Raw genomic sequence first — 13,854 nt, 5'->3', positions numbered from 1 at the left:
AGAAATAGCAGAAGAGACATACCTATGAGCTAAAACATTGGCAAATATCAGGTATATATGGCACAGTAATTTCATTAAGGCATTCCTTAAGTTTATATATACTGTTTTTATTCTCTACCTATTGGGAAAGAAAGAGCCATAACACATTCCATATACCATGGAAGAGTGAGCATTCAACAGAAAATTTCCCTGAAGATTAAGACAGAATTGACTAAAGAAACAGGAAAATTAGAAGAGGGGAAAGAATTGGATAATAGAAACCATTTTTGTTGTTGTGGTGGTGGTGGTGGTGATTTTTTTTATTATTATTATTTGTATTAAAGGAATCCTTAAAATTTCTCAGTCAACTACAGTTCATTTTTTTCCTTGCTGGTACTTTATTGAGAAATTTATTTTACTGCTATTATTATTATTGTTTTACAATTTATTTGCTTTGTGTCCTAGTTGTAGTCCCCTCCCTCATTTCTGCCGGTTCTCCCTTGCTCCCTCTTTCTCCCCTAGTCCACTGATAGGGGAAGTCCTCCTCCCCTGTCATCTTACCCCTAGTCTATCAGGTCTCATCAAGGCAGCCTAGATCCTCTTCCTCCATGGGCTGGCTAGGTTGCCCCACCAAGGAGAAGTGATCAAGGAGCAGGCAATCTAGTTCATATCATAGACTGTCTCTTCTCTCCTTACTAGGGAACCCACATGGAGACTGAGCTGTCTATGGGCTACATGTGACGAGGGCGTCTAGGTTCTCTCTATTCATGGTCTTTGGTTGATGCATCAGTTTCTGAAGGCTCTCCTGGGCGCAGCATTTTGGCTCAGTTGGTCTTGTGGGGCTCTTGTACCTTCCAGATGTTTCTATCTCCCCCTTTTTCCTTCCATAAGGCTCCCAGAGAGCTGTTCAAAGTTTGGCTGTGAGTCTCTGCATCTTCTTCGATCCCCTGTTGGGTGGAATCTTTCAGAGAACCCTCTATAGTAGGCTCCCATCCTGTTCCCTCTCTTCCACCACTTCTGGTGTCTATCCTGTTTTCCATTCTGAATGAGAATTAAGCATTCTCCCTAGGGTTCTCCTTGTTGTTTAGCTTCTTTAGGTCTGTAGATTGTAGTATGTTTATCCTAGATTATACGGATAATATCCACTTATAAGTGAGTGCATACCATGCATGTCTTTCTGTTTCTGGGTTACCTAATTCAGGATGATCTTTTCTAGTTCCATCCATTTGCCTGCAAATTTCATATTTCCTTGTTTTTAATAGCTGAGTAGTATTCCAATGTGTAAATGTACCATAATTTCTGTATCCATTCTTTTGATGAGGGACATCAGGTTGTTTCCAGATTCTGGCTATGAATAAAGCTGCTGTGAACATGGTTGAGCAAATGTCTTTGTTGTATGTTGAGCATCTTTCAGATATATACCCAGGAGTGGTATAGCTGGATCTTAAACCTGAGCTACTCACAATTTTCTAACAAAGGGCCAGATTGATTTCCAAAGTGGTTGTACAAATTTACATTCTCACCAGCAATGCAAGAGGGTTCCCCTTTCTCCACATCCTCTCCAGCATTTGTTGGCACTTGAGGTTAGCCACTTTAGCCATTCAATGGGTGTGTGAGGCAATCTCAGAGTCAGTTTGATTTGCATTTCCCTGATGACTAAACACTTTCAGCATTTTTTAAGCTTTTCTCTGCCAGTTGATATTCCTCTGTTTAGCTCTGTACCCCATTTTTAAAATTTTGTTTTATTTTTATTAATTACTTTGTATCCTGCTGAAGACATCACCGCCACCCCTCCCAATCCCACTATCTTTCCTTTTCCTTCTCCTATACCCCACCCCCAGTACAATGATAGGGGAGGTCCTCCTCCCCTTCCATCTGACCCTAGTCTATCAGGCTTCTTTGTCTTCCTGTGTGGACTGGGTAAGGCTGCTCCCTCTTCAAGTGGAGGTGATCAAAAAGCCAGCCCTTGAGTTCATGTCAGAGACAGTCTCTGTACCCCATTTTTTGAGCTTATTTTTTTTAATGTTCTTTAAATTTTATTTTATTAGTTACACATTATTCACTTTGTATCCCCTCATAAGCCCCTCCCTCCTCGCCTCCCAGTCCCACCCTCCCTCCCCCTACTTCACACATGCCCCTCCCCAAGTCCACTGATAAGGGAGCATTGTCTTCTATGGCCTGGTAAGGCTGCTCCTTAAGGGAGAGGTGATCAAAGATCAGGCCAATCAGTTCATGTCAGAGGCAGTCCCTCTTCCCATTACTATGTAACCCACCTAGACACTAAACTGCCATGGGCTACATCTGTGCAGAGGTTCTAGGTTATCTCCATGCCTGGTACTTGGTTGAAATATGAGTCTCTGGGAAGACCCCTGTGTTCAAATTTTCTGGTTTTGTTGCTCTCCTTGTGGGGTTCCTGTCCTCTCCAGATCTTACTATTTCCCACTTCTTACATAAGATTCCATGCACTCTGCCTAACAGTTGGCCATAAGTCTCAGCATCTGCTTTGATAGTCTGCAGGGCAGAGCCTTTCAGAGGCCCTCTGTAGCAGGTTTCTAGGTTGCTTCCTGTTTTCTTCTTCTTCTGATGTCCATCCTCTTTGCCTTTTTTGATGGGGACTGAGCATTTTATTCAGGGTCCTCTCTCTTAATTAGTTTCTTTAGATGTACAGACTCCTTGATTTGTTGCTTTTCACCTTCTTGAGTTCATTATATATCCTGGATATTAGCTCTTTGTCAGATGTAAGGTAGATTAAGATCCTCTCCCAATCTGTAGACTGTCATTTTGTTCTGATGACAGTGTCCTTTGCTTTACAGAAGCTTTTTAGTTTTATGAGGTCCCATTATTTGATTGTTGCTCTTAGAGCCTGTGCTGTTGGTGTTCTGTTCAGGAAGTTGTCTCCTGTGCCAATGAGTTCCAAGGCTCTTCCCCAATTTTTCTTCTAACCAGTTTAGTGTGTCTGGTTTTATGTAGAGGTCTTTGATTAACTTGTGCTTTATTTTTGTGCAGGGTGATAAATATGGACCTATTTGCATTTTTCTACGTGTAGACATCTAGTTAGACCAACAACATTCCTTGAAGATGCTTTTCTCCATCGTATGGTTTTGGCTTCTTTGTCAAAATCAAGCATCTGTAGGTGTGTGGGTTTATTTCTGGGTCTTCTATTCAGTTGCATTGATGCACCATTCTGTTTCTATGCCAGTACCATGCACTTCTTAATACTATTGTTCCATAGTGTACAGCTTGAGATGAGGGATGGAGATACCTCCTGACAATCTGTTGTTGTACAGGATTGTTTTAGCAATTCTGGGTTTGTTTTGTTTGTTTGTTTTTCATATGAAATGAGAATTGTTCTTTCCAGTTCTGTAAAGAATTGTGTTGGTATTTTGATGGGAATTGCATTGAATCTGTAGATTGTTTTTGGCACGATGGTCATTTTCACTATGTTATTCCTACTCATCCATGAGCACGGGAGATCTTTCCATATTCTGATAATGTCTTCAATTTCTTTCTTCAGATACTTGAAGATTTTTTGTTTTGTTTTGTTTGTTTATTTTTGTTTTTCAAATAGGTCTTTCACTTGCTTGGTTAGAGGCACACCAAGGTACTTTATGTTATTAGTGGCCACTGTGAACTGTGTAGTTTCCCTAATTTCTTTCTCAACCCTTTTGTCTTTCTTATACAGGAGGGCTACTGATTTATTTTGAGTTAATTTTGCATCCAACCACTTCGCTGAACGTGTTTATCACCTGAAGGAGTTCTCTGGTTGAATTTTTGGGATCATTCATGTATACTATCATATCATCTGTAAATAATATTACTTTGACCTCTTCCTATGATTTGTATCCCCTTGATCACCTTCAGTTATGTTATTGCTCTTGCTAGGACAATGTTACTTCAAGAACTATGTTGAAGAGATACAGAGAGAGTGGGCAGCCTTGCATTGTCCCTGATTTCAGTGGGAGTGACTTAACTTTATTTCCGTTTAGTTTGATGTTGGCTATAGCCTTGCTGTAGATGTTTTTTTTTTTCTTTCTATGTATAGGTATGTGCCTTGTATCCCTGATCTCTCAAAGACTTTAAACCTGAATGGGTATTGGATTTTGTCAAATGCTTTTTCAGCATCTAAGGAAATGATCATGTAGTTTTTCTCCTTCAGATTGTTTATATGGTGTATTACATTGATTGATTTCCATATATTGAACCATCCCTGCATGCATGGGATGAAGCCTACTTGGTCATGGTGGATGACATCTTTTATCTGTTCTTGGATTCAGTTTGTGAGTGTTTTTATTGAGTATTTCTGCGTCAATGTTCATAAGAGAGATAGGTCTGAAGTTATTTTTTGGTTGGGTATTTGTGTTGTTTAGGTATCAACGTGACTATGGCTTCATAGAATGAGTTTGGTAATGTTCCTTCTGTTTCTATTTTGTGGAATAGTTTAAAGAGAATTGGAGTTAGCTCTTCTCTGAATGTCTGGTAGAATTCTGTGCTGAAACCATCTGGCCCTGGGCTTTTTTTGGAAGGGAAAATTTTGATGACTGTTTCTTTTTCCTTGGGGGATATAAGACTATTTACCTGATATTGGTTTAAATTTGGTAAATGGAATCCATCAATAAAATTGTCTATTTCATTTAGATTTTCAAATTTTGTGGCATACAGGCTTTTGTAGTAAGACCTAATGATTGTTTGGATTTCCTTAATGTCTGTTGTAATGTCCCTTTTTTCATTTCTGATTTTGCTGATTTGGAAAGTTTCTTTCTGCCTTTTAGTTAGTTTGGCTAAGTGTTTGTCTATCTTGTTGATTTTCTCAAAGAACCAATTCTTGATCTCATTGATTCCTTGAATTGTTTTCTTTGTTTCTAATTCATTGATTTCAGCTCTGAGTTTGATTATTTCCAATCGTCTACTCCTCTGGGGTATGTCTACTTCTTTTTTCCCCCTAGGGCTTTTAAGTGTGCCATTACGTTGCTTGAATGAGATGACTCAGACTTCTTTCTGGAGGCACTTAGTGCTATGAACTTTTCTCTTAGAATGCTTTCATTGTGTCCCACAACTTTGTGTAAGTTAGGCCTTCATTTTCATTAAATTATAGGAAGTCTCTAATTTGTTTTTCATGTCTTCCCTGACCAAGCTGTTATTGAGTAGAAAGTTGTTTAGTTTCCACGTGTAAGTAGGCTTTTTTTCTTATTTCTATTATAGTTGAGGTCTAGTTTCAGGCCATGGTGTTCTGATATGATACAAGGGATTATTTTGATCTTCTTGTATCTGTTGAGGCTTGCTTTGTGCCCGACTATATGGTCAATTTTTGGGAATGGTCAGTGAGGTGCTGAAAAGGTTAACTTTATTGAGTTTGGGTGAAAATTTCTGTAGAAATCTGTTAAGGCCATTTGATTTAGGACCTCTGTAAGTGTCATTATTTCCATATTTAGCTTTTGTGTAGATAATCTGTCCTTTGGGGAGAGTGGAGTTTTGAAGTCTCCCACTACTCAGTTGTTGGGATCAATGTGTGATTTAAGCTTTAATAATGTTTCATTTACAAATGCAGGTGCTCTTGTGTTTGGGGTATAGAGGCTCAGGATTGTGATGTCCTCCTAGTGGAATTTTCCTTTGATGAGAATGCAGTGCCCTCTTCATCTTTTTTGATTAATTTTGGTTGAATGTCTATTTTAATAGATATTAGGATAGCTACCCAGGCTTGTTTTCTGGGTCCGTTTGCTTGAAAAACCTTTTTTTTTTTACAGCTTTTGATGCTGAAGTAGTGTTTATCTTTACTGGAAATGTGTGTTTGTTGGATGCAGTTGGATCCTGTTTCTATAACCATTCTGTTAGTCTGTGTCTTTTTAATACAGAGTTGAGTCCATTGATGTTGATAGATAATAGTGACCAATGAATGTTAGTTCCTTTTATTGTGGAGTTGGTGATGTTGTTGTGTTTCTATGCCTGTTTTCTTTTAATTTTTTGTTATGAAGGTATCTATATTCTGTGTATTCTTGGGTGTAATTGATTTCATTGGAGTTTTCGTTCTAGTATCTACCGTAGGGTTGGGTTGCTGTGTAGATATTGTTTAAGTTTAGTTTTGTCGTGGAATAATTTGTTCTCTCCATCTATGTTGACTGAAAGCTTTGCTCGGTATAGTAGTCTGGGTTGGCATCTGTAGTCCATTATGGTCTGCATGACATCTTCCCAGGCCCTTCTGGCTTTCATAGTTTCTATTGAGAAGTCTGGAGTGATTCTGATTGGTCTACCTTCATATGTTACTTGGTCTTTTTCTCTTGCTGCCTTTAATATTTTTTTTCTTTGTTCTGTAGGTTGAGTGTTTTGACTATGATGTGATGTGAAGAGATTCTGTTCTGGTCTAGTCTATTGGGTGTTCTGTAGGCTTCTTGTATGTTTATGGACATCTCTTTCTTTAAGTTGGGAAAATTTTCTTCTATGATTTTCTCAAAAAATATTTTCTGTACTTTGGAGCCTGGAAGCTTCTTTTTCATTTGTTGCTATTATTCTTAGGTTTCATCTTTTCTTGGTGTCCTTGATTTCTTGGATGTTTTGTGTTTGAGACTTTTCTGATTTTACTTTTTCTTTGAGAGATATATCAATTTCTACAATTGTATCTTCAGCGCCTGAGATTCTCTCTTCCATCTCTTGTAATCTGTTGGTTATGCTTACCTTTGTGGTTCCTGATCTTTTCTCTACCTCCAGGGTTTTCTCTGTTTGTGTTTTCTTTATTGATTCTAATTATGTTTTCATGCCTTGTACCGTTTCCTTCGTCTGTTTGAATGTGGATTCTTGTCTTTCCATGATGGCCTCTATTTTTTGGTTCATTTCCTCTCTATATGCCTCTATTTGTGCCTCTATTTGTTTAGCTGTAATTGCTTATATTTCTTTTTTCTTTATTAATTACACTTTATTCACTTTGTATCCCCCCTGTGGTTCCCTCCCTCCTCCCGTCCCAATCCCTCCCTTACTCTACCCTCTGCATGCATGTCTCTCCCCAAGTCCACTGATAGGGGAGGTCTTCCTCCCCTTCCTTCTAATCATAGTCAATTATGTCTCATCAGGAGTGGCTGACTTGTCATCTTCTGTGGCCTGGTAATCCTGCTTCCCCCTCAGGGGGAGGTAATTAAAGAGTAGGCCAATCAGTTCATGTCTGAGACAGTCCCTGTTCTTATTACAATGGAACCCACTTGGATACTGAACTGCCATGGGCTACATCTATGCAAGGGTCTTAGGTTATCTCCATGCATAGTCCTTGGTTGGAATATCAGTCTCAGGAAAGACCCCTGTGCTCAGATTTTTTGGTTCTGTTGCTCTCCTTATGGAGTTCCTGTTCTCTCCAGATCTTACTGTTTCCCACTTCTTTCCTAAGATTCCCTTCACTCTGCCAAAGGTTGCTCATAAGTCTCAGCATCTGCATTGATAGACTGCAGGGCAGAGCCTTTCAGAGGTCCTCTGTGTCAGGCTCCTGACTTGTTCCCTCTTTTCTCCTACTTTTGATGTTTATCCTCTTTGCCATTCTGGATAGGAATTGAGCATTAAAAGAGGCTCAAGAACACAATAAGTACGTTTGTTCAACCATGTTTGTAGCAGCTTTATTTGTAATAGTCAGAAGCTGGAAACAGTCCAGATGCCCCTTAAATGAAGAATGGATGTAGAAATTGTGGTACATATACACAATGGAATATTACTCAGCAATAAAAAAACAAGGAAATCATGAAATTTGCAGGTAAATGGTGGGATCTGGAAAAGATCATCCTGAATGAGCTATCCCAGAAGCAGAAAGACTCACACGGTATATACTCACTCATATAGACATATAATATAAGATAAGCCTATATTTCTTTGAGAGTTTTGTTAGTTTCCTCTTTATATATCTCTACTTTTGCCTTTATTTGTTTGGCTGTATTTGACGCTATTTCTTTGAAAGATTTGTTCATTTTCTCTTTATGTGCCTCAAATAACTGGATAAGCATAGATTTGAGATCATTTTCCTATGTTTCTGATGAATTAAAATATCCATTGATTTTGGGGGTTGCTGGTGAAACCATGACATCCTGATTTTTGGTGAATGTGTTCTTATGCATACTTCTAGCCATCTGCTTATATATAAAACCCTTGCTGTTTGCTCCTGGAGTCTGTACTTCAGACTAGGTCTGTCTATCTCCAGTGTCTGGAGTATTCTTCAGGTAGATCAGAGAAGTCCACTGATTTGAGAGTGGATGTTGCTCTTTCTGCTGTATAGCAAAGGGAGAAATGTTGTGGGTGCATGTGCGCAAGCATGGGAGTGTGGGTGGAAGTGTGCCTTGAAAGACAGGGTCCTAGAGTGTGTAGATGCCTGCAAGGGTGGAGCCTAAGTGTAGGGATTGCAATGCTGGATCTGTTCATGGGCACAATGTGCACATGCAAGTGCCTTGAATACCTCAGTGGCTGCCCTTCAGGTTAGGGCTCCAGGAATTGTTTGCATGGACTCCACTGGTAGAGCCACAGAACAGGGGCTTAATGTTGAGAACTGTCCCAAGGATCCCTATGCTTCCCACAGACTGTCTGCTAACATAGAGAGAGAGACCCTGCATCCGGGGCTCTGCATATACTCACTTGAAGGCACACTAACTTACTTTCAGGCCTAATAGGAAAGCACAGGGGTTCTCCCTTTTTTCTCTTCTCAGATTTGGGCCCATATTGGCAAATGAGAGTGTAGGTGATCCATCAGCTCAGTGGTGTTCATTGTTTGCCTGCAGGGAAGGAAGACCAGTACTTGGGGCAGACACCTCTGCTGTCTCAGTCACGTAACACTGAGTCTCCTGATAAGGCTAGCCACTGCCCTACCACAGCTGCAGACCTGGAAGTCCTATACTACAGCTGCCTCTGCCATCTCACTCACTGAGCTTGAAGGCTTGTGCTTGGGGAAACCACTGCAGCCTCCGCTGATCAGGGAGACCCATGCTTGGGGCAAGGGGAAGTGCAGGGGGGTTGAGTATTTGCCACTCTCAATCCCTGGAGATGTCCATGGGTGACCTGGATCCAGCTCATGGGTTGACCCTTCTTGCCCAGGAAGCCTCAATGTCAATGTTCTGGCTTCAGCTGCCACTCCACTCACCAATTTTAGAGATTCAGATCTTGTGCCCCTCAAATACGGTGTGCGCTGGTTGGAGCCATGTTGGACTCCCGAATATTTTCAATAGTAAAAGAAAGTATGAAAACAACCCTTTTAATAGAGAATGTCAATAAAAATTAAGGAAATTTAAAAGAGCTGAAAGGAGAGAAGTCCTGATTTTGAAAAGTACAGTAACTGAAATGGAAAATCAGTTAGACAATATCAAAAGCAGATTTCAAATGACAAATGATGGGAGTTCAAGAAATAACTGGAATTGAATAAGTTTGCACCAAAATAAAATGTTTCTGTACAGCAAAGGAAAGCATTAGCATGAACAGAGGACCTACAGAATGGAAGAAGCTCTTCAAAATATGTAAAGGGGGGCTTAGATAATTTAACACTAAAAGATCAAGAAATTCAAACTTTCTAGAGTTCCCTTAGCAAGTGGATTGGAGAAGCAGAGTCCCAAGCTGGCTTTGTTGCCAAGCTGTGCCATCCTACCTCAATTCTGGTCTTACCCGACTTCCTCTTGAAAGAAGAATCCCTAAGCCCAGCCCAATCTGCCCCTTGGAAAAAAGAACTTAGGGAAACATAGGGCTTAAGTTGCCTTATTTTCCTTTTAAGCAATACCTGAACATCTCACACCATGGCACTTCCTGAGATCTGTCCCAACCACACTATTTATATCAACAATCTCAATGAGAAGATCAAGAAAGATGAACTCAAGAAGTCCCTGCATGCCATCTTCTCTCAGTTTGGCCAGATCTCAGAGCCTGAAGATGAGGGGCCAGGTCTTTCTCATCTTCAATCAGGCCAGCAGCGCCATTAAATGCCTTGTGTTCCATGCAGGGTTTCACTGTGTATGACAAGACCATCCACATCCAGTACACCAAGATCAACTCAGACATCATCTCCAAGATGAAGGAGAGGGATGGCAAACAAGGGAAGAAGAAGCAAACAAGAGTCAGATGACAATAGCTGTCAAAAAGGCTGTTCAGTGTGGGGCAGCTGCCCCTCGTGGTCCGCACTGTCTAGCCTGTACAGGGTATGCCACAGATGACACAGGCACACCGGACCATGCACCATATGCCAGGCTTACCTCCCTACATACCACCACTTGGCATGATCCCACCACCGGGCCTTGCTCCTGCCCAAATCCCCCCCGGGGACCATACAGCTCATGCCTGGGCAGATGCCACCTGCTCAGCCTCTCTCCAGTAACCCACCCAGTCACATCCTATTTCTCACCAACCTGACTGACACCAACCAGCTCATGATTTCCATGCTTCTTAACCAGGTTTCTGGTTTCAAGGAAGTGCATATGGTCCTTGGGTGGCATGACATTGCCTTTGTGGAGTTTGACAATGCAGTACAGGCTGGGGCAGCACACGATGTCCTGCAAGGCTTTAAGATCACACATAAACATCATGAAGATCTCTTTTGGAAAGTAGTGACTTAATACCACAGGGTGCCCCAGTCCCCATTCTGGGGCTGCCCCTTTTCCCTCCTTGGCTCAGTCCCTGAAGGTAAGAGCCCTTTGGAGGTCTTCTCAGAGCTGCCTCTGAATGTATTGTACCTAGAGTCTGTCCCCAGACATTGCACCTGGGACTGTTAGGTTGTGATTTAAGTGCTTTGTTTTGTGTTGTTTTTTTTTTTTTGAGGCTTTTTTTTAAGATCAAGAAATTCAATTGACAAGTGAGTAAATGAACTGAACAAATGCTTCTCAAAATCAGGGGTACAATGGATAATCATAAACATATATTCAACTAAAACTGGAGTAGAAAATGCATGAAATAAAATTTAAGAGAACTGACAAAAATAGTCACTTTAATTATAGCTGAAAAGTTTACCACTCCACCTTTAATAGTTGATGAGCAACTTGACAGAAAATCAAGAAGCATGTAGAAGACAAGAAAAACACCTTCAAACACTTGGCCTGTTACATACATGGATACCTCACATAAGAACTGCAAAATGAATGGAATGTCCCTTTTGAGCCCACATATGATGTTTTCCAGACCATAGTATTGACTATTAGTGTTGTACTTACTGATACCTAACATGTAAGAAATTAAAATTAGTACTACTTAAAATAATGACCAAGTCATTGAAGAAATTGAGACATAGTGTTTTACTGCTTTTGGCCTTGAACTGAAGCAGAAGCTACTCCTTGGCTTCAAGCTTTCAAGACCATAACCACATCATTGGACTTCCTGTTTCTTAGACCTCTGAACACTGGGTTGAATGGTATCAAGAGAAAAAAATATATACTTGAGAGTGACATTAGTGAGACAATATATTGGTTTTATTCTTGTTCAGAATCCTGACTACTGTATTGTTATATGTCAACTCAAATATCATTTGTTTCCTGGAAAATAATTTGTGTTTTTCTAAATGAAAACATTGTGTAAAAGCTGGGGCTAGAGTTTAACAAAGCACTTTAATATCTGGCTTTATAGAAGATGGTGTGTTTTTCATGGCCATCCCTACATTCAGTCTGCTGAGATATCATACAGCCTCTGAGAAGCCTCATTGTATATCTGTGAAAGATATACAATAGTGAGATATATCTCACTATTAATATGAGAAGAATTTTGATCTTTCAGATACATTGAAAGGCTCTTGGAGATGCCAAGGGTCCTCAGACCCTCATCTGAGGATTGCTAACCTAAAGATTATAATACTCAGCTTTGATCTATCAAAGTATGCTAATTTGTGCTTTCACAGGCAATGAAAGAATATTAAATGGTTCAGTTCCACCTTTACTCTTCCACCTGACACACTATTATACAAGTGTGTTTTGATTTACATTTCATACCTTATAGCATACCAGTCTTATTTTAGATACAATTTAGATTTGTGCTTCTTTGCTTATGAATTTGCTCCCTTATTGGACCTGTCTTTCTAAGTCCCACTGAGAGGAACAATCTTTGGATTGATGTAGACAAATATTATCAGAAATAGAAATTAATAAATCTGTTGGTGTGCTATTCCTTTGACCTAGAATGATTTTCTCTGTTACTATCTAAATTATACCTTCTAACCTTTTTTATATGTTGCATGTTTTTTTTTTCTTTTTCTATTTTCTGTTTGTTTGTTTTTACTTAGCTTTGATTTTTTGAAATGAGATCTTGCTGTGTAGAATAAGTTGGCCTAGAAACTTGCCGTAAAGGTCATATTGGCTTCAAACTCATGACGGTTCTTCCACTGCATCCTGAGTTCAGGATTACGGGTCACTATCCTACCAGAGGCAATTTGTTGAGCATCTACTATGCACCATGATTTTTTTCTAAAACCCTGCTGACTCAGAGAACTTTATTCTATTGTGGTCATATTCTCTAGTTTCACTCTCAAATATAATAGCCACTGTGTGACACTTGAGCACCCAAAATGCAGCTAGCTCAATTAAATAAGCGAAGTTTTGACTTAATTTTAACTAATATAGTCTAATAAGTTACATGTGACTAGCAGCTACTGTATTATCCAAGTTTTAGAAGCTGTGTGAGAGTAAGTTATACTTTTCCCAAGGGAAACACGACAATAAATAACTAACCTAATATTGCTCAAGAGACCAATAAAATGTAGAATGTCAGCCTTCAGTAAATGTGGATGGAATCTGACCTGTTAGATAGGTATAAACTCCAGAAGATGTTTTAGGGCAATATATGAGTTCTCTATCCAGAAACAATGAAGTGACCAAAGGGAAGAGTATGGGATTTTGAAGTAAGATAATGTAGGTTGGGATGTGGTTTCTGAACACTTACTAGCTCTAAGTTTAGGCTGTAAACCTTAGTTGTCCTTTGTGTAGTGAGTTAATGATAATTACCTTGCAAAGTAGGAATGAAATGCCAACACAGTGAATGCATGAAATTTTGTGGCCCTCTGGAGTCACTTAAATGTCCATTTACTGTCCTCTTCCCCAAACTCATGCTGTCACTTATGTCCTTATCTCTGGCCTTATCATTGGTTCCCAAGCTTTCAGCCCATTAAAACAACCAGGGAAACTCACTTTAGATGCTTGAAAGGCATGAAACCATGTCATAGAGGAAATGGGATCACAATAGAACAAAGCAAAGGGGCTGCCTCCTCTCAACTCACATATGTGTGGAGAGGGAAGGAGGTAGCAGGTGCCTTAGAATAAAAATTCTTCCCTTCTGTTTGACATATTTTATTCCAGAGAAAGAAGAGTTTAAGCCCTGGAAGGGCTTTTTAAGAGATCATCAGGCCAGGTTAAGAGGCAGGAGGTAATGAAGTAGGTTCCACTTAGGATCCTGTTAAAGTTTGTATTCCCAAAATACTGTGAGAGAATGACAGCAAATATTATGGAACAATAAATCAATCTATGGTAGAAATACCCTTATAGAAGTTAGGGAAAGTATGAATCCATAGAGCAGGAACACCTTGTATTTCAGCATGGATTACAGCAGCAACCATTCATGTATATATAGGTGACTCCCACCATGTACAACTCAGGACATTCTCGGTCCCACCTGCTTCCCTACTCTCTCCGTACCAATGCTTGGCTGCTGTGCCACTGACACTAAGGCTGGTGGGGTTTCTGTCAGAATTCTGTCTTTTCTCCCACACTTCTTGATAGCTTGCCACGAGGGTGTGGACAAGGCCTAAGGGTTTTGCCGCTCAGAGCCCAGGTATCAAGATCAGAAATCTGGTAACTGAGTACAACCTCATCTTTCTCCTACAATGGAGAGCTAGGTACATTACTTCTCAGATACTCTTATTTTGAATAATTTCTGTGGAGCTCCACAGAAGGAAGGGAGTAGCTG

General features: G+C 40.0%; 1 pseudogene; it reads left to right on the top strand.

Moving 5' to 3' along the window:
- Positions 1 to 9,716: 9,716 nt before the first annotated feature.
- LOC110559231 (U1 small nuclear ribonucleoprotein A-like) lies at positions 9,717 to 10,521 on the top strand (annotated as a pseudogene).
- The last annotated feature ends 3,333 nt before the right edge of the window (positions 10,522 to 13,854 follow it).

The sequence above is a fragment of the Meriones unguiculatus genome, assembly GCF_030254825.1.
Source record: "Meriones unguiculatus strain TT.TT164.6M chromosome X unlocalized genomic scaffold, Bangor_MerUng_6.1 ChrX_unordered_Scaffold_30, whole genome shotgun sequence".
NCBI classification, from domain to species: Eukaryota; Metazoa; Chordata; class Mammalia; order Rodentia; family Muridae; genus Meriones; species Meriones unguiculatus.
The sequence above is the reverse complement of the archived record's forward strand: the minus strand, read 5'-3'. Positions and strand labels throughout refer to the sequence as shown.